Consider the following 18,604-nt stretch of genomic DNA (forward strand, 5'->3'; position numbering starts at 1 on the left):
GTCATCTGGGAAAGAAGGCACTTACATACCCTTACACAGTGAGATTTAGGGAATCAAACCTAGTATGAATGAAATTATACACAGCAAAGCACGGTAACTCATCAGTGATTCAGATATATTATTTCTTGATGCAAAATCTCCAAGGCATGGGCCTTTAAAGAAATAAATACTAAAATGAAACTCATGTTCCATAAACAGTAAATATTGATCTTGCCTGACATGCATATGACTAAATTGGGTACAGAGACAGATAACTGGACAGGAAAGAGAATTTTGACCAGGAAAAAAAGAAGAAAGGAAAAAAAAAAAAAAAAAAAAAAAAAAAAAAAAAAAAAAAAAGATTTTGAGATTTTTTTTCTTTTCTTTAGTTTCATTTCATTTCTCTAATGTTTTCCTTAAAAAAATAAGCTTAGACACTATAGAATGGTTAGTGTTCACATTTATTTCTTTTCATGTAAAAGGCCATCAGAACTGGTGTTCAGAAAACTTTAGGTGTTTGTAAATGTTTTTGAAATTTCCATTAAATATGGTTTTACCATTGTAAATCAATCTTTGAAAGACAAATTGCACTCCATATTTTATTTTCAGCTTCTTTTTCTAACAGGAGATATGTAATTGCATTAAGAAAATTTCACTTAAAATTATTTCACTGAGTGAGAGAAATAATAACTCCAAATTTCTGGAAGTAATCCCCAAACAATGAAGAGGTTTTCTGAAGAAACTCTTACTAATTTTTAAAAATCTCCATGAAAAAAAAAAAGAAAAAAAAGTGCTGATTTCTTTTCTTATTATAAATCAAGAGCTACTGCAAAAACGGAGATGAGTTCAGTTTTCTTTTCTCTAGATTGCAACAGTCCAGACACTTCAGCTTCCCCCATGTGTTGGATAGTGAAATCTTTTAGCAGTGCTGTTGCAGTGCTATGGATTCTCTTCAATTTGTGTGCATCTGTCTTATAATGGAGTTTACAAAGGTAAAATTCTATCCCAGATTAGTCCAGAGTGGAGCAGAGATAAATACTCCTGTTATATGAAACCTTATCTTTCAGTGCACCACCGTAACATTTACTTAGTTAAAATGCCACCCTCTTGACTTTTTAAATGTCATTCATTACCCACTTCCAACTTCAGAACCTTTTCTGCAGAACTCTTGCCATCCCTGTTCCCATTTCTTTTTTTGATTTCCTCTTCCAATGTGGAGCACTCAGCAGCTGCCTGTGCAAGACACTTATAATGCTGACAAGAAAAAAAAAGGAAAGATATGAAGTACATGACAACCTCTTCTTCATTTGGAAATCAGGCAAATTTCTAGATCAGCTTGTCAAATCAAAACATAGGAGGATCAACAGTGATTATCCGTAACCACCGATTAATTCCTTTTCCTCTCCAATCTCTGAGAAATCAAATGCAAGAAACATACCATTTGCTTTTTAAATACTCAAAGTAGGCTAGAAAGGTCATAGTTTCTTTCTCAAGCTACATCTGTTAAAATTTCATGTATTGCAATAAAAATGTGAGACCTCAGATGATCCCAATGGAGAACATAATGAGGCAAATTAATATCTGTGCATTTTTATTGCCCTTAAGAGAATTATAGGAGGAGTGACTTTGGATGACTGGTTACTAATTAGTTGGCAGCATTAATGACAAAGTTCTGTTTTTAAAAGATTGCAGTGCTAACCTAACCCTGTAAGAAATGCCTTTAAATTAGTTCTGTTCTCAGTGTATTTCTCATTCTTAGATTACCATTGTGTATTTTAAATTGCTAGTTTTGGGCAGTAGCTGCTGAGTTTCTCCAGTGCATCTGCAGAGCTATAACTTTTATTATTCAAAGAACATAACGATTTTTTGCTTCATAACTCATTGGTAATGAAGATTAGTAATCTTGATTCATCTCCCAACACTGAATAAGAGAAAACAATAAAGTGATTTCAACAACTCAAACATTGGATTTTTTAAGGGTCATGAAGGTCATGACCCTTCCTGTTGAAGAAGTGTTGAGAAAATAAGGTGGGTTTGGAGGTGTGCTTGCAACCAAAAGTGAAAAGTGTGGCTGTTAGATAATGGTGTCCTCGTATCAAAGCAATTGCCTGAGCTCACTTTTCCTCACCAAATGGGAAACGTCAGAAATTGTGTTGTGGTTGTCAGGATATGCAAACAAGCATGTTAAGAACATTTATTCTGTGTTTCTGCAATTTTTTTTTTTTTTTTTAATGTGTGTAGCCTTCAGAGTAGGCTCTGGTTAAATGGTTGGCTAGTCAGCATTTCCAAGCATTAGAGCTTTCCACATCATGTTTTAGATGGTTACTCTTAAAATCGTTGAGTCACAGAATGGTTTGGGTTGGAAAGGTCCTTAAAGCTCATCCAGTTCCACCTCCTACCATGGGCAAGGACACCTTCCAGTATTCCAGGGTGCTCCAAGACCCATCTAACCTGGCATTGGACACTTCCAGGGGACCACAGCTTCTCTGGGAATTCCATCCCAGCCTCTTCTCTAGGCTGGATATTTGGATATTTGGATATTTGAATATTTGGATATTTGGATATTTGGATATTTGAAATTTGGATATTTGGAAATTTGAAAAATTTCCTCCTAATATCTAAAGTAGCTATCAGTTTGAATATAAGAAGGATTTAATGTCTTTTCACTGCTTTGCAGCTTTGATCCATGTTTTCCACCTGAAAATTAACTTTTAAATGCTGATAAATAATATTTTTGCCATGCCTTTTTTTCTGTTCTCCCAGCAGTGCAGAGGCAGAGTGAGTATCCTGTACCTTGTGCACGTATCGATGACTGCAGCAGGAACACAACTCTAAACAGTCAAACCTCATTACCTGTTCCCAGAGGCCCCAGTTGATCTTGATTTCTTCTCCTGTGCTCACAGAATAGAACAATCAATACTCTAGAATAATATATGTGCAATTAACAGATATCCTTAGGAGCAAGGATGGCAAAAAATTAGGAAGATATGGTTTCCACAGCCAGGATACAACCTCTGTCGGTGCATTAACTCATGATGGAATTATTGGTAGTAGCTTTTTTATTGTAGCTTTGGGCCATGATAAATCTGAGTTATTTTAACACAATACATCTCTGATAGAGCTAAGTGGAAGAATAAGTTAAAAGTTGCAAACATTTTGGAGTTTTTGTTTTTATTACAAATGTTTTTTCAACTGCTTTCCTATGTCATCCTTCATCTCCTCTTTATTATTTTGCTTTTTCCTCATGCAATCTGTTACCACAGGTTCTCTACTGTGAAAGCAATATCTAATTTAATAATGTCTATAGCTATGCTTTCATTTTTTTTGTTTCTCTTTTCAGGTCATTACTTTCACCTATTCTGACTAAGCTACTGCTCTTAAAGAACTTGATTTAATTCCTATCATAATCAGTAAAAATTCCTATAAAGTCAGTGTCTCCCTGATAGAACTCAACCAAGATTGTTTCTTCCAACCATTACATTTTTTTCCTATATTTACCATTAAATTGTCTATGTTTTTCAATTAAGCATAGAACTCTTTTCATATTTTTTTCCAATACCTACCTCTTTACATTTCAATAACTGGTTATCATTTCATGTCATGATAACCATATTTTTTTTAATAACCTTATAGTGTAGCAGGAGCAGAATCTCTTGTAAGGTAGAGGTATCCCAAACTGGGCCTCAGACCAGACCTTAGACCTGGGCCTGCTAGGCCTCAAACGTTTTCCCGATGTAGAAAAAGATAAGCTTGTTTTGCACTGGGAACTGTGTTAAGGTATGGGTGTTAATAACATAGAACAGTTACTGAGAGAATACCGTGGTTGCCTTAAGTTGTGAATGTTTACATAGTTGTTCACGCTCCTCTGCCAATAGAAAAACATCTGTCACTGTAAACTATTTTTCTGTATTTAACCAGACATCTCGGGAATAAAGAGGAGAAACGTATGATATAACCATGTTGGCTGAACCCTCGTTTCTCTAGTCCCTGATCTTTATCTGCTCCCAGCTACATTATAGTACACTTATCCAGTCTAATTTAATTCTATTTCAAATTTTCTTTTCCTATTTTCACACCAGAAAGCATTGCTAGGGTCTCTTATGAGAAGCTACTAACATGTTTAGCAGGAAGTCTTAAGTCCAAGAAATTATATTTTAATAAGCCAAGTCATCTGAAAAAAGTCTCTTACCTTTCATTATAATGTTCAGGATTCACGAAATAGAAAATTATTGGATTGTCAGTATACTTAGATTCCCAGAGTCCTTTAGAATATAGTCTGACAAACTCTTTTGAGGCTTTACAGAATAAGTCATGTTATTAAAAATCAGAATAACAGTACTCAGTACATTTGCTTGCAAGTGTATTATATAATAGAGAAAAACAACACTTTGAATGCATATATTTAACTCTCTTTCTCAACAAAACTTTATTCTTTTTCTTTCACAGTTTTGGAAAAGCAAAACATTAAACTCAAGTAATGCTTAAACTGAGGAGCTGTGTGTGAGGGATAATGCAATTTAAATGTTGTGTAACTCAAAGATGCAAAATTAAGTTATAAAAGGGAATATCTTGGTTTGAGACACGTTTTTACATTCTCTTGTCAAGTGACTTTATCACTATGTCATTTCTAATCATTCTTTAATGCAGTATTGCATCTCATACTGCCTTATTTTCAAGCTCTATGCAGCAAAAGTTACAGACTGAAAGTAAAATATATGTGTGGGTGAAAATTACATCTTGTTAAGCAGAAGTGACAGCAAGTTAATTGTAAGGGAGTATAGGCAGTCTTTTCAATTCAAATGCTAATTATTTAACTATAATAACTTCATGGTATTATTTATTTCCCAGGGTTTTTTTAACTTTAAACAAGATTAAAATTTGCAGTTTGTTTCACAATGATCGCTCCAGAGCTTCCTGATCTGATCTTTACCCTTGCAGATTTTTTTTCTCTTAAACAGATTATGACCTTGATAAAGGTAAACAGCTGAAATTGATGTAATATGAACAAACTACAGCTGCATCCTGATGAGCCATCACAACACTCTGAGAAGATGATTGCAGAACTCAGGCAGTGCAGAAATGTAATTTCATGACTGTCCTGGAAAACTGCTCCAGTCATGGTCATGGCTATCAAGGTTTCTCACTGACTCCTCTCTCCTCATGACCTCTCCTCACCCACTGTATTAAACAGAAAGGAAATGTTATTTTTACTCTTCACTTGTGCTGGGGCTTGAAGGATTTCACTTCAGAAGTCAACAGTCCAAGATTAATCTGCCAGAAGGACTAATTTACTTCTAATGAATTGGTTAGCCCATAGGTACTGGGTTCTCAATGAATTCGTGGTTCCCTCACTCACTGGATTATTTTATGTAGAAGCCTGAAACTGTAGTTTCTGGGGAAAGTGCTACGGTTTTTTACACTTCTCAGCAAACACACACATTGATTTTAGATGCTGTTGCACAACATTACCCTCAACTGAAATTCCAACCTTTCTTTTCAATGACACATCTACTTTGACATCCTGTTGGGTCTTCTGAATTTACCATGTTACCTCCTCTATGTTTGCATAGACTTAAAACACAGAAACTTCATGCTCTCAGCCAGTCAGTGACTGATTGAATGATATATTTGCTCAGTATTACTATGCATTCTCAGGAAGTTAATAAATCAAGAATGCAGCTGTTTAATAAGTTTGATGGGTCAAGAAAAGTCTTTTTGCTGAAGAAAAGAAATCCAGTCTCCATTCTCTCTTTGATGCTTTTCTGAACAAAAGAAAGAAATTTTTTTTAATGTACAGAGGAAGGGCAGAATGTGGAATTCCATTCTTGCTGTTCTCTTTTTCTTTCATTTTTAAAAAGAATTATAATTATCTGCAAATAAAACAATAAATTAAAAATCTCTATTTCTCGTGAGAAAAATGATACATCCTATAGATAAAGACACATTTTCTTCTTCATATCTTTCTGTGAGTTATCTAATAAGAGAAAAGTTATGATTAAACAGTGGTAGTTTATATAATAGTCTTTCTCCTTGCGATCACTAATTGCACTTTAATTTACGATTCACTCTTGTTCATGAAGCAGTGTGGTTTAGGATCTTCTTTTGGTCAGGACATTAGAAATGTGATGGTCAAATCATGGAATGAGCCAGGCATTGGAAAATTTCCTTGCACATGCAGACATCTCTCTGAGCATTTGTTTTTAATCAGTGCTACATTTCTCTTTCTCAGAGTATAACTCCTTTTATTTGTGGACTTTTATCAAAGTTAATTTCTGGCAGAACAAGTGCTGAGAAGGTAATACACATTTATGGTGCAGTGTTCTGAAAGGAGAACTTGGTCCTAAAGGAATATGTCTATATACAGCATATATTATATTTATTTGAGAATTGCATGTCATGGTTTTATATTACATGGGGCTTTATATTATATGGAGATATATACACACGTTACAGTTCCACTGAATGTAATATCTGCATCCTAACTCCTTTGAAGATAAATGAATTAACATAGTCTTAAGTTATTTTGGACATCTGTGTAAGAAAATCTAAAAATTTTTGAGACAACCTTGAAACAAAGCCATAGGCAAACATAAAGTCCATATTATTCTGTGTGGGAGTTGATTCTTCCTCTAACTTAGATATTACAATGCTGATATCAACTTGCATTTTTCTTATTTCTTTTACAAGATACTATTCCATTTCTTCAGAAACTTGCTAAGTTTCAATACATTGAGCAGGAATGGTTCATGCTATACATGCACTTAATGATATCAACCTAACAAGGTTTAAGGATTTTATAATGTGATTCTAGTCAGTTCAGTTATATCTAAAAAACACAGACTGGAGTAACAGAATGATCATTTCAAACTATTGTCTTGTGTTTGGTTTTGTAAAACTCCAAGTTTTCACACAAGGAACTGAACATTTTACAACATGTTGGCTTTGTGCTGGGAACCATCTGTTATCTCCATGAAAAATATGCTCTTATTTGGTCAGCTATAATTTATATCAGTTCTTGTACACTCTGGTCTTTTACAAGTTGTATTTGTTCTAGTTTAGGGCAAGTTTGGGAAGAAAGCTCTGAATGGGGTTCCTCTAGACCCCATTTGCCTCTAGAAAACAAATTCAAGCAGCCTCTTTCTCAAATGATTCAGGAAGACGAAGATGAAGACATAGGTTATGTTATCTTCAAATTCCCTTAATTCTATTTAATCCTAATTATTTATAAGATGCAATGCCTTTTTTAAAAGAGAAATCTCTTGTAGCAATAACCTGTTTCTTGAACTTGATATCAAACAAAAATAAAAGTCACTTGCCTTGGAATAAAGTGGATAAATCTATTTCAGGTAATACACTTAGGTTTTATCACTTGTCCCAGTGACCTTCACACAGTAAGTCACAGAGGCTGTAAGCAAGGTGAAGACAGAAAACTAGCAAGTAAAATGTGAAAGCAGACCACAAATCAAAGGCTATCGCTAACTATCTCCAAGTATTGGTGCCATTATGCTGCCTCTACTTACATTCCACACAATGTTACACTTTTTAACTCTGTTCATAACTCTGTTAGTGAAAAGAATCAATCCAAATTTTTGCTTGTGCTTTGGTGTCTCTATTGCTATCAGGTGTTTTCCTGTACTTTTCTCCCTCTTCAATGCACAATTATTTAAGTCTACAACCCCAGACTGATCAAATATAAGTAGAACTATCAGAACTTCACTGTCACTGGGAAGACTGGATTGGCGTTTTGAGAGGTGTTTATGTTGCTTCTTAAATTTATTAAGCCCCAAAGGCTAAAGTACAAACATTAGGGTTTCTATCCACAATAGGATTCAGAATTTTACATGGAAATATTAATAGTTCTAAAGTAGTCTCAAAGTTTTCCTAGCATGTCATCTAATTCTGACACAATATGCTGTTCAAGGGTGAAATTAAATGTTCTGACACAATATGCTGTTCCAGGGTGAAATTAAATCATCACATTCTTTTTCTAAAAGTACTAACTTCTTGTCTTTTTTTTTTTTTTTTTTTTTTTTTTTTTTTTTTTTTTTTTTTTTTTTTTTTTCCCCTACAACAGCTTTTATAACTCCTGGAAGATTTCACCTACAACACTATCAGTGATGTTTGGGATATATTTCCTGTAAGTGTTCATGCTACCTACCAAAGATATTTATTTCTCTCTTGCATTCATGATGATGAGAATTACAACTTAGGTTTCAGCCATCTCTGAAATGTGCTGTGATCAGTTACATCTGACTGTCACCATCCTGAACCTTCATTGTCACTGAAGATTACATCTTCCGAAGGTGTTTTGGTGTTTCTCATTACTCTTTTGTAACATCTGCTTTCATATCCTGTGTTTTAGAAACTGTCTAAGTCATTAAATCCAAACAAAAATCTCAGGCTGAGGAACAAGCTGAACATATCAGAAGATTTGCAATCCTTTTATTGAACATATACAAGACTATTTGACCATGGGAATAATTGCATTGAACTAAATATTTCCTGAAAGACATCAAAACTTTCTGAAACTCTTTTTTATCTGCTATGTTTTATAGAGGACCTAAAACATCACAGATTTTTTTTTAAAAACTGCATGAATTTACACTAATGTAGTCTTCATGTGAATTTTTCTATTACATCATGAGCAGAAAAGGTCTTTGCAGAAAAATGATGTAAGTTCACATCTGATTGCTGTTTGTTTTTAATCAAGGAGGCTTCAGCTAAACTTTCTCTTTGTTTCAGTGCTTTTTTATACTACAGAATCAGATCTGTTCCCAATGTGTGATGGGGTTTTGGGGAGTGGGTTTTTTTGGTTGGGTTTTTTTGATGGTTTTTCATTTATTTGTTTCTTTGCTTGTTTTGTTGTTGGTTGGGGGGGCATTGGGGGAGTTGTTTATTTTTCAGGTTTCTTTTGTTTATTGAGGGGATTGTTGTTTAGGGGGTTGGGTTTATGGTTTGGTTTGGTTTTTTGATATTTTTTTGTGTGTGTGTGTGTCATATATATGCCTATAATCTATAATGGAAGTAGAAAAAAAACCTTTTTATTTATTTCCCTGAACATAGAGTAAATTTATTTGGTGCTCTGTCTCAGTATGGCTAAACCTTAATCACCTAATGTAGCAAATTGTATTTGATCTATGACTTTTGGTTACCTCTTATCAGAACCATTCCATCTATGAAAGTGGTTGTCAGTTCTGTACTTAGATTTTTTTATGTTCTCCAGTTCTTCATCAGTAACAACCTATTTAAACCAGAACCTTGAAGTAAACTTTCATAATCTGACAGATAAAAATTTAAAGAGTTTTTAAAGCTGTGCTTTCTGGAAGGTGTATTTTGTTCATGCTTTTGCTCATGTTTTTAAAATGGATTAGTTTAAATGAAAGTGAAAATAATAGGGAAGAAACCAGAACCAACACAAACTAGGAAAGACTGTGATGGTGTAATATCAATCACAACTCAATGTGTTTGATTAGAGACCAAGTTTTACAGGTAACACCAAGTAATTCTCTCAATGACTTTTTTTCCCGCTACATACCAAATATATAGAGAAAGGATTATAGATAACTGTCGCGGTGCCAAAACCGAAGCCCCTCGGCTTCACCCCGAGCCAGCCCAGGCACCGGAGCAAGCATGAGTCTGAGCTGCCCCTCAGCACTCAGTGAGGAGTCAGCCCTTGTGGATCCTTTTCCCTGGGAGAAGGCTAACGGTGATAAGATGTATCAGGCGACAATGCAGAGAGGAAGAAAGGAGGGCCCAGTCAGCCAGACAGTTAAACAGTAACTTTAATCTTCACCAACACTGTCGGGGCCAGGTTGGACTAGACTGGACCCAGAACAAAGGAATACAAGGGCTTATAAACTCTCGGGGAAGGGGAGGAGAAATGGGAGTTCCTCTTTGTGGCCACCAATCAGAACGTATCACTAGGGAGACAAGGGGAGGGGTTGCAATCCTTGGGCCAATTGGGGAGCAGGGGAGGGATAACACAGTGGCGGGGGGGGGGGGGGGGAAGGGGAAAAGTAACATGTAACTAAAGTGGGCTAAAAATAGAGGCTTGTAGGGAGGATGTATCAACTTATGAATTTCAATTGGGGGGGGGAGGTACATAGAACATACAATGGTATACAGAACATACAGTATTGGACCCACCAACCTTTTAACTTTTTTCAATCATTTCATGCCTAAATCCATTCTACTTGGTAATCCACCCACATGTCCTTCAACTTTTCCCTATCTCCACAACCCTTTCTTTATTATCCTTCTTTCAGCTCCCTCTCTCTCTTCCTTAAGTCTCTCTTCAAATCTTCTCCCTCTTCTGTCCTTCTTCTCCTTGACACAGTCCTTCAAAGCACCTGCTTTCGCCTGCTTACACTGTCCAGCTTTCTCTGGAGGGTCCAACCAGGGTTCAACATAATAAATGGGGAAAATTCAACCATCCACACCACCACAGATAACAGCTCAGTTGGTAAATGTTCTCACCTTTTGAAATTTGGCAGGGCTGTGTCTGTCCCCCCATGCTGCATGATCCTCTTGCCATTCCCATGGTTTCTTTTTGGACTTGTTAGAGCTTGGCTGTTAAAAACCCACAGAAGGCTCCTGTCTGCTCAGCTGTTGCTGCCGGCTGGGCTGGGGCCACGTTGCTGACCCTGAGTGTCCCTTCCCAGAGCAGGGCTGTCCCCAGCCCTCCACTCACAATTCCCAAGGTCTGCACAAGGGCAAAACCCCATTTTTCACTTCCCTATTTTGCCAAACACTTGTCTGTAAATTGGACAAGGATTTTTCACTGTCTCATTTCATATTGCAGCATGCCAATTTTCAAATGTGCACAAATCCCCTCATGCAAGAAACACGCTGTGTCTGGTCCAGAGTTCATTATTTAACATCCAAATACTTCAGTTTGTGAAGCTTCCAGAAAGTCTGCGAGACGTTTTGGAGCTATAATCAATTAAGAACCTTGTTGTTATTGAACACCATTGATTTTTCATTTTGGAAGCATGGAAAATATAAGCTCTGGGAAGCAGGAATGTTGGCAGACTGCAAAGTTTAGAGATATTTCTTTTATGACTAAGTTGGGTGTTATCTACAAAAAAAATATATATGAGGTTCAATTACACAGTTTGAGGTTTATCATGTTTATCATGTTTATCAGCTGAGGGACACAACTATTGATGCTGACAACAATAATCTTAGAAGATTTTGCTGTAGCCCAAAACTTGTGCAATTGGTATAGTCAGTTCAGCTTTGCACCTCGTCAGCTGAAGAAAATAATCCCAAGAAATGTCACCTTTGCATAGAAATCTGTTTGAGGGGTCTTTGCTTATTTGTTAAGTTTAGGTATAGTTTGGTGGGTTTTGTTGGTTTGGGTTTTTTCTCTTTGTTCACTTGCGTGGTGGTTTGTTGTTGTTGTTATTTATTTTTGTTTGTGCAGTTTTGTGGGGATTTTATGTTTGTTTTTTTGTTGGGGCTTTGTTTTGTTGTAGGTTTTTTTTGTTTGGATTTGTTTTGTTATTGTTATTTGGGGTTTTGTGGGGGTTTTTGTTTGTGTTTAGGTTTTGGGGAGGTTTCTTTGGGGGTTTTTTTGCTTGTTTTTCCTTCAGTTTTGGGGGATTTGGGGGTTTTTTGTTTTGTTTTGTTGTTGGGTTTTGTGTGTGTGTGTGTGTGTTGTTGCTTTCTTTTGGTTGACTAGTTGTTTTTCCTTCAGTAAAGGTCAAAGCATAGGAATGTACAGAAATTCCTGAACTCATACAAAAAGATTAAAGTCTGCCACATTTGCTTCAAAAACCTGTTGCCCTTCCTATGTGTACATTGGGGTGACTTCCTAAAACCAGAGGGGCAAACCTTGGATGGTCACTTCCTTTAGGCAGACAGCTGCCTCTGAAACCAGACTTCACAGGATACTGTTTGTTTAAAACACTGTCCAAAATACATATATGTATATTACAATAAAAAAAAAATTACACTTCAGAAGCATCCAAAGGCTGAGTAGAGAGATTGCAGAAATAAGCAGGTGGTAAAAACTTGCAAATATCTTTAATTTAAAGGGCAAAGGTAACACAGGAACATATTTATAAAAAGGAGGTGAATACACTGAGGCAGAAAATGAGTGTAATATTTTTAACCCTAGAGCAGTGAATTCAAGAACCAAACTTAACAATATTTAAGATCTTTGGCACAGATTTTCTATTTTATGTATTTCAATGTAGGTGGCACAGACAGATATTGGGGAATTGAAATATCTTTTTTTCTGTTTACATAAAATCTGAATCTGTCTCAGATGAATTCTGGTTATGAAGATGAAGTTGTGCATTTTGAATGCACTTGTTAGATCTGTATTACTCAGCATGGGATAAACAACATTTAAAAAAACCCTGCATATTTGTTGGAACAGAGTCTGGAATACAAGAATATTTTTGGAGCAGAATGCTTTAATCATTAGTGTGTGAAAAATGTGCTCATAGTTTGGTTCCTACTGTAATTTCAATGGAACTTGTGAATTTTAGAAGAAAACAATCTAACATCTTAAAAAAAAATTCTGTCCAGTACTGCATAATAGTCACATTCTTAAGTTTCTTTCTAAGTGTAAGGTAAAGTGGTGATTTCTGTCTATGTAGCAAAAATTGAGATAAAATATTGTATTAGTAGACATTTGTGTACACTAATATTTCACTCATAATTACAAAGGGTCCTGAAGTAAAGGAGACTAAAAATCTCATTTATCATTTACTTTCAACCCTGTGGTCATGTCTGACACTCCATAAACATGAAATATTGTGGACAGATCTGTGTGAGTCACAGAACTTTTCTTCTTGTTTGTGTAGTTGATGTGATAGAATGTCTGATATGCCTGACTCCAGATGATCTAATTAAAGAAAAATAAAAAATAGGAAAATCAAACCAAATTTTTATGCAGGGTCTTCCCACACACGTGCAAAAAGAGGAAATTTGATAATGAAGAATGAGAGTTAAAAAGTACTTAAACTCTGGTTGCTGTCTAAAATTTAATCCCTATAGTGGAAGAATAAGTACTGTGACCTCTGGACTGTGCTGAATAATACAGGGGTTTTTTGATGATGTAGCATTGCCTTCCTTTCACAGAGCATCCACACCAGGACTGTGGTTTTGCTTGCCTTTCTCATCTGTTACCTCCTGAAGCTCTGGAACAGAGCATATGAAGGTGAAGTTGTTTTCAAGCTGCATAAAGTATTGTCTCTCCAATGCACAGTAATTTGTTTTTATTTGTATGCTGCCTTAAGTTGCAGACTTTGCTAGGTGAAAAAAATGTCTAAAAATACTCAGAATTTTCAGTAAAACTGTAAAAAGAATGACATCAATGCAAGTAATTACTGAGCATGAAGCACATTGCTTATCTTACCCTGTCAGAAATCAGGTGCAGAGAAGATTTTTTCATTCCATACATTTGGTGTTCAAAAAAACATTCTGATCATAAAAAACCATTCTGGTCTCCAGTGACACTAAAGTTTAATGCTGCAAAACACAGTTCTTTGAAATGCACTGAGGCCGTTGTCTAGTTTTATTTGTCCCTTCCTTCACTTCCTTTTCCCAGCAGGAGCTGATTTTTCTTTAGCAAGATCAAGTTGGGATGCAAATGTTTATTTAAGTGTATATTCCAACCCTGCAGTCAGAAGGGAACTGCTGCGTCTTGGTTCCTGTAGGTGCCTTTGTATCAGAAACTGCTTTTGCCAAGGGCTGCCTGTAATGAAGGAGCCAATGACCTGTAAATTATAACTGAAATGCTCAAGTTCATCTTGCAGATGGATGCTTTTGATTATAGTCTACAGTATCCAAAGTTCAATTTTTATTTAAAGCAAAGTGCTTTAAGGTTCTTTGTAGGTATGTGGGTTTTAGTGTTGTGTGTGTTTTTTTGGTTTTTTTCTTTTTTTTTAAGGTTTGACATCTAAGTGCTTTAAACAAGTATTTCTGATTTAAATTTTTTTTAAGAACTTTTACACAAGGAATTATGCATGTGCACTGGCTATTTGCAGTATCAAAACTAGTAACCATACAAAAGACTGAAGAAATACCAAGCATAGATTTAAAAATACAGCTTGAACTAGTGAAACTATAGAACCCATCTTAAAATATTTGATGACTTTTGCACAATTTATGGCCTGTTCATATTAAATCTCACTAATTTTGCAGGAGGGTCCTAATTTGTAGAAAGCAAGTGCAGAATCATAAACGATTTGCACTTTTGGCCTGTTTCTCAGTTTGATTGAGAATTCATGAGCATCAGTGGAGAGCACCAGAGAAGGGCAGAACCAGCTACAGAGAAGTTTGCACCTTCATTTTCTTCCCTCTTACGTAAAAACAATCAGGTACACATGCAGCAGGATAGCCAAAAGGTTATATGGCATTAATAAACATTCCAAATTAAAAGAGGGAGAAAGAAAAGAAGGTGATAAGACCAGAAAAACTTACAGAACCATAACAAATTACTCTGGAAAGTCCAAGTCAAAGTTCAAAAAATTACTGTAAATACAGTGCCATGGTCTGGTTGACAAGGGGATGATAAGTCAAGCATTGGGCTTGATTTCAGAGATCTTTTCCAACCTAAATTCATCTGTGATTCTGTGAAACTATCTCTGAGATCAAACAGAAATAATGTTTCAGAGATGTTCTGGATGTGGCTAAAAAACACAGCAGGAGAAATCAGAAATCAAAAGCACTTCTTTTTTGTTTGTTTGTTTGTTTTTTAACCTGTTGTGTCTTTTTCAAACTTTTTAAAAGTTATTTTAGCAAAAACAATCTGAATAACATTACATCCTAACAGTGGCATATAGATGGACAGGAGAAGCCAGAGGAAAGGCTTTGAAAATGTTTTAAAGTTTCTTTTAATAACATCCAGTAAGGATGCCAAATAATGGTAAGCAAAATATAAGTCTAGTTTTTCACTGTCCATTAGGCAAAATGTTTACAATTTTCATGAACTATGTTTTTAGAATTTTAACAGAATAACAGAATGGTTTCTTTTCTCTCAATTATTCTTAAAAAAAAATTGAAAGGCAGGTACAGGACAAACAAAAAGGTGACAGATTGAGAATTTCCTGGAAGTAGGAAAACAGAATCAGACTTACAAATTTAAAAGCAGAAGATATTAATGCTTTGCCTACACCCCTCTATAAGAGGTCCAGTGCTATTTGCTTAGGCAAGTTTAACAAAAGCCTTAAGTTGCATTCATACATGTATTTAAGAACATATACTTGATCTAATCTAAAGAAGTTATCAGTCATCCAGATTCTGATAGTAAAGTTTCCTTCTGCACGAAAAGTGTCTTCTGTCAAGGCTAAAAAGAAATGTTTTCCCACAATAATTATACATCCTTTAGACAGTGCTTATTTATTCTAATGAAGGGATTTGGGGGTAAATTATGTTTTTGGTATTAGTAGCTTGTTTTATTGTTCTGGTTTGAGCATGTTTAAACAACAAAAGCAACAATTCAGAAAGCATGAAAGAAATTTGAAGTGTTCCTCAAACACAGAAAAATCTCAGTAAAACTAGTCCTATACATTTGTACATTTAGTCCAAAATGCATCATGAAAAACCCTGCATGCATTTGGAAAGGTAACTAACTGGGCATTCTGTTACACTGCAGAGCAATCTCAGCCTATGAAGAAAGGCAAACAACTCAACAGGTGGAATTTATATAAATCTAAGGGGAAAATTCCATTACAAAAAAATAAAGTAAATTTGTATCTTGTGAATCTGCACCATAGAAATCCCTAATTTCTGTGATTTTAGAATTCTGTCTGTTATATGCACTCACACAGATTCCCTACAGTCAAACAGAGTGAAACAAAAATATTAGATGGTCTTTCATACACTCAACAAAAAGATGTGGATCCATAGCTGTTCTTCAAAGATGATGAATCCAGAAAAAATTAGGATCATGAATCTGGAAAAAAATTAGGATGCATTTTCTTTGCTGCATGTTCTGCTCCAAGAGACTCTCAGCCCTTTGTGAGGGAAGATATTGTGGCATCAGGCATATCTAGAAACTACACAATAGAGGATCCAACAGCACTCCCTTTCCTCTTCATCCAAACTGAATTTTGTAATGGTTTTGCTCCTCCATTCTTTGTTTTCTCATACTCTGTTGTAGCCTAGCAAAAATTGCATTTTCTCTCAAGTTTAACTTGACATATTTAAATTTTTTGTTTGTTTTTAAACTGCATTTAATGTGGTGGATTATATATTTTAAATGTGCAGTCAGAGTAATGAAGTTTTCATCTCCATGTAATTTTTAAACTACTAAGGTAAAGAAGAGACAAATTTGCCTGCGCTGGTACCAAATATATGTAATCTGAGGTTTAGGGGAAAAGCTTTTCACAACCACTGGGTTCCTTTTCACTCCATTATTGAACACTTTTGGTTTAGAATGTTAGATTTCACAAAAAAAGCACTTGGAAATATAAAAATGCCTACAAGTGGCATTATCATTATTTAAGTTGTTTCATTTTAGCACTTTGTGGACCACACACAGTAACATTCTGGTAATCTTACATGGGTAACAAAGTTCATGTCAATTCTGGGATTCCATTGTGCAATTTCAACAGCAGTCAACAAATGGATGTGGTGTTGCCTTCAGATAGAAGGCTGGTGACCTGGTCTCAAAGGACAGCACGGCGGCTGAGCCTCGCCCCAGCCACTCGGGCCATAGACAAACGCTGACACCAATATGGTGGATGGTCAAAATGGTGATTTATTAGCTTGTATCTTGGAGTTAAATACTCGAAGGGATTTCGCTACATCACAAAGGGACGGTGGGTCTAGTAGTTAGTAAAGGGGATGGAAATCTACTGAAGTTAACGGGAGTTGCATACCTCAGAGGGACTTTTTTCGCTTATCTCTGTGGATGAGGGGGAGGAAGAGTCCTAGCTGCCTTTCCGTTATGTTCCGAAATCTTCCGCGACATCTGTCCTTGCCTACCACATCTTCCCCCCCCCCAACCGATAAATGAGGCAATCATAATCCTAGGCACTAAAATAAGGTACAAAGCAGTAACTTAATAAGAGGAAAGGGTTTGGTAAACTTGGGTGGGTTTAGCAAGGCAAATTAGAAAAGCTTCACAACTGGCAGTGTTTGCAGTTTGGTTTACAGCATTTGTCGGTGGGTTACGAACAGAATGTTTGTCCGTTCTAAGCGGGTCTGAACAAACTAGACTAGCTTGTTCAGCAGGCGTGGTCCAAAGGTAAGAGCTAAAAGCAGCATTGCCAGTGGACCTATTAGGGTGGAAATTAGGGTGGTGAGCCATGGTGATTGGTTGAACCAGGACTCGAACCAACCCTGTTGGGCTTCCCTGTCTCTCTTTCTCTGGGCTAATCTATCTCGGAGCTCTGCCATGGAGTCTCTAACGACTCCTGTGTGACCCGCATAAAAGCAGCATTCTTCTTTCAGGGCGGCACACAAGCCTCCTTGTTGCATGAACAGGAGGTCCAGCCCTCACCTGTTTTGCAAGACGACTTCTGAGAGTGAGGAAACTGATTTCTCCAGAAAGGAGATGGATTTCTCGATCCTCTGCAAGTCCTCATCAATGGTCATTTGCAGTTGAGAAAGTCCTTGGTGTTGGGTCGCGAGGGCCAAGACACCTGTGGCTGTGCCGGCTGCTCCCAGGCCGAGCAGCATTGCGATGGTCACACCTGTTATTATTTCTCTTTTTTGGACCCTGCCAGGTTCCTTGAAAAGGCGGTACACCTCTTCATCCGAGTGGTACAGGACCCTAGGAACAATCAGAACTTGGATACAAAAATCGTTAGAGTCATCGAATTTGGCAAGGGACACACAGGGACTCACCCCAGATTGCTGACAAACTCACATCCCGGATGCAGATGGGATCACCCACTTGTCGATCTTTTTGTCAGGTTTGACAACTTCGGTGCAAACATTTCCTTCCTGCTTTGCTAAGGTGGCATTGCCAAAGCATTTGCCCTGGCCTGTGACTTGACTCAGGGTGATTCCTCTGCGAGGAGTGTCCCACCTGCACTGGTGAGGGACATCGGCTGTGGAGTAACTAAAGAGGATGTTTAAAGCAACTCCTTCGTAGAAAGGAGGTTTAACATCGTAGCAAAGCCAGCAGGAATCAGTTAGGTTTGGGTTAGATTCATTCAAGGATGAAAAGGTAGCTTCTGGCATGCGAAAGATAGGGTTCGGGTCAGACACGGCTAAGCGGTCTATCTGAAGGGCATCCGCATAGCCGGTCGGGGTATTGGTGACCTTTGTGGGCAAGGCTTTGGGGTGGGTTGTGTTTTTCCCTTTCAGTGAGTCTTTTTTAATAACTTCATTGGGTCCGACCGCTCGGAGCACTGGTGGCTGGAGCCTGATAATTTGCACATTCACCCACTCTTTTGGTGACTGGAGGACTACTGTCCATGTCCTGCCTGTGGCCCAACTAGGGTGATCTGGCTGCAAAACGGTCATGTTATAGTCAGTGCATGTCCAACGTACAGGGTCTCTATAATAGTTTCAACAGAACCCTGTCCTGAAGAAAGGTTTGTTACAGCTGGTGGGTGCCCAAGTGAACTGTAAAAACTTATCAGGTTCCTGTGGGTCCCACCCATATCCTGATGGTCTGGCATCCATAACAATGGTTTCACAGCCCCAGTAACCACAG

The sequence above is a fragment of the Prinia subflava genome, chromosome Z (assembly GCF_021018805.1).
Source record: "Prinia subflava isolate CZ2003 ecotype Zambia chromosome Z, Cam_Psub_1.2, whole genome shotgun sequence".
Classification (NCBI taxonomy): Eukaryota; Metazoa; Chordata; class Aves; order Passeriformes; family Cisticolidae; genus Prinia; species Prinia subflava.